This window comes from Vicia villosa, unplaced genomic scaffold (assembly GCF_029867415.1).
Source record: "Vicia villosa cultivar HV-30 ecotype Madison, WI unplaced genomic scaffold, Vvil1.0 ctg.001518F_1_1_3, whole genome shotgun sequence".
NCBI classification, from domain to species: Eukaryota; Viridiplantae; Streptophyta; class Magnoliopsida; order Fabales; family Fabaceae; genus Vicia; species Vicia villosa.
The window spans coordinates 253381-257150 of NW_026705648.1; positions in this window are offsets into that span (position 1 = coordinate 253381).

The following is a 3770-nucleotide window of genomic DNA, read 5'->3' on the forward strand; positions in this document are numbered from 1 at the left end:
GGTGGATTGGAATGCGTTTGAAAAGATCTTGATTGAGATAGTTTATCCTCGAAAATTTATTGAGGGGGTTATGACTGCAGTTTCTATGGTATCATGCAGATTCAATGTTAACGGACGCCACTATGATATCATGAAGGCTAAGAGGGCTTTCGGCAAGGTGACCCTATATCGCCTATGCTATTTGTCATCGTAATGGAATACCTAAACATGAATATTTACAAAATGCATAAAAATAGTGACTTCAATTATCATCCTAAGTGTGATAAAGTGAAAACCACAAACTTATGTTTCACGAACGATCTCCTCATGTTCTCTAGAGGCGACAAGGTATCAGTTAAATTGATGATGACACCCTATGGAAAATTCTTGAAGGCAACAGGTTTGGTTGTGAATCCATAAAAGTGTCGAATATATTGCGCTGGTGTATATGAAGGAACGAAAAAATACATTTGTAAACGGAGGAGTTTAGCTTTGAATTGATACTATTATAGTGGACTTATCCCTGGCTTGGTATCCCCTAGAGTAGGTATTGTTGATACCAAACTAGGTGAACAATTACTTGTGTTCTTTATTATTTTTGTAATGTACTTTTATACCTTGTCATTGTGTGTGTAGATGTTCTTGATTGGCTGCATTTTGTGGTAAAACATACTTCTGTGTTTAGATGTATTGGCTGATGTCATGACATGCATGTGTAGTGTATTACAGGATTTGTATGGTTAGCTAATACATATTTTATTGGATGTCAAGCTAAATGTTGTGACATCAGTATCTGACAGCATGGGCTGTTATGTTTTCTATTATGTTTCCTTATTAATCTCAGGCTATGTTTTAGGAAACTAACTATTGTGTTGATTGTATATAAGTAACAGACCGAGCCATGGGCTGATTTTTAGCACCCTGGTTTGTGAAAATTAGGTTAACTTGGTTAACCCTAATTTATGTTCTTTAGGCCTAAGGCCCAGGATCTGCATAACAAAAGACTGTTAGTCTTACTTTCAGAAGCAGAGAATTGAAGTGAAGAATACTGTTTGCTGTGATTTGTACAAAACAGGGTACAACAAGAAGATGTCCTATGGAATGTTGAGACATGTTATGTAACAACATGTCTTATGAGATGTCATATGCAGAAACTCATGACATTGTGCCTGCTGAGTTGGATTAGTTGAGAATCAGTTTAATAGATGAAAAATATTCAGGAGAATATTATTCAATCCTATGTGGCGCATATTTTAAGGATTAAAAGTTTCAATCAGAAATCAAGGTAAATGAAGACTTCCTAAATATGGAGATTATTTAGGAAACAAAAGATTGAAGACTTGTGTTGCAGATTTTCCAGCTGATTTGTAACAGCAAATAAAGCTGTGATTGAAGGCCCAAGTCCAGTTGGGAATAGGTTATAAATAGGAAACTTTGTAACCTAGTTTAGTAAGCAAGCCGTGTATTGAAAAAAATGTAATCATTAGGGTTTGTCAAGGTAAACCTGTCGGTCTGTGGGAAGGTTACCATTATGATCCTCGATGTTAGAACAAGAATTGTTCTGATCAATATTCTTAGTTTTGATGATAACAATGTATATGAATTTTGTATAAGACAATGTGTTACTCTAATCCTATGCATTTTCCATTTCAGGAAATAAATAAAGAGTATGCACAATTCAGCGCAAGAAGCACTGACTCAGAAGGTTCAAGTATGCAACATTAGAACATGCTCTTGCAAGACATCAGAAGATGGTCAAGCAGAATCAGAACATGGTCTATTGAAGCATCAGAAGAACTTGAGTTCAGAAGCAGAAGCATTGAAGTTCTTATGGTATCACGCTAGAAGCACTTCAAAGTAAGAAGACAAGAAGATGCTCTGCACCAAGCTGAATGACTCTGATATTCAAACGTTGTATTTACAAAGATCAGATCAGAAGAAAGTACAAGATGGCAGGCTACGCTGGCTGACAAAAGGAACGTTAGAAGCTATTAAAGGCAAAGTCAGTTAAAGCAGGAAAAGCAAGGCTCGAGGTAGTTGACAAAAGAGTGAAACATTAAATGCAATGTTGTACGGATCACGCAACGCATTAAATGCTCCCAACGGTCATCTTCTCAAAACGCCTATAAATAGTGAAGTTCTGATCAGAAGCAAGGTTATAACACTTTATACGAAAACTCTTGCAAACTTGCTGAAATGCTGTTGAATCAAACTTCATCTTCAACCTCACATTACTTTTGTAATATCTTAGTGAGATTTAAGCTTAGAACTTAAGAGAAATATCACAGTTGTGATTATAGCTTATTAAGAAGCATTGTAATACTCTTGTAAGAATTTGTTTACATTAATTTGTAAAAGGTTCCTAGAGTGATCAAGGTGTGATCAGAATACTCTAGAAGACTTAGAAGGTATCTAAGTGGAAAACCATTGTAATCAAGGTTGATTAGTGGATTAAATCCTCAGGTGAGGTAAATCATTCTAAGGGGGTGGACTGGAGTAGTTTCGTTAACAACGAACCAGGATAAAAATCATTGTGCAATTGTTTTTTATCTTAAGAGTTTTTAAAGTCACACTTATTCAACCCCCCCCCCCTTTTCTAAGTGTTTTTCTATCCTTCACTCGAAGCCTGTAGGCAAGAGGAGAATTGTTCTTGGAAGAAGCCTTTAAGTAATTCCAAGTTGTGTCCATGACAGAACCTTATCCTGATGTCAGTTTATGGTGTGCTACTCTGGTTTTTCTTTCTTCAATGTGTTGCATGTAGCTTGCTTCTTCTTTTAACCTTGGGAGTTGTTCCTTTTAAATGTTGTAACCATTTTGCACGTGATGATGTTTCTAACGGCTCTCCCTTTGATTCTCAACTTTTTGTATTATATTCAATTCTGTATGTTGAGCTGTAGATTCTTCATTGGCTTGTACGTGACTTCTACTGATGTTTGTATTTTATATGTATATATAGGGATTAGGCTCGGGTGAGTTAGGTTTGGAGTGAGGAATGGAAGGAGGTATGTGTCTGTTATGGAGGTTTGGAGGTAGTTACAGGGGAGTGATTCTGAGCCATTAGATTTGGATTTTCTGTTGTGAGTTGAATGGTGAGATTAAGGTTAGTTGAAGAGTTAGTTTTAGGTGATTATAATTCTGTTATTTCTGTTATTGTTTGTTACAGGTGGTTGGAGAACTGTTTTGGTGGTTATTCTGTTAGGTTGACAGTTAGAAGTGTTATTAGGGGTTAGTTATAGAATGTTAACCAACTTATTTGAATTAGTCTAGGTTAGTTAACAGCTATGACAAGTTAGTTAGGAAATGTAGTTTTTTCTGTTATATATTCAGGACTGTTTTGTGAAATGTTTGAAGTTAGTTATTGATTGGATGGTAGTTTTGTTTAATTCAGTTTTGAAGTGTAAGCTTCGTTTTCCTCTTTGAACCTGCAAGGTATGGTGTGGTTAAATAGGCTGTTTTTAGTGTGAATGTGTGTTGTATGAAATCCTTTTTTTTGCGTATCCTGAAACGAAATGTGGACTGTTTTTCTTTACTTTGTGCTGAGTGGATTTGTATTTTGATGGATGTATGCTGAACTGTATGCTGAATGATGTATTGATGCAGGATTCTGTTGGTTAACTTGTGCACATGCAGTGTTTTAGATGTTAGAATTCATGGCTGCTAGTTTGAGTATGTATTGTATCGTTTCTGAATGTGACTGAAATAGGCTGAATGAAGAAATGCCAAGTTTCTGAATTGTTTTCATTTGGTTTTGATGCAGGCTCGAAACTGGACGTATGGGGTATGCTGAATGC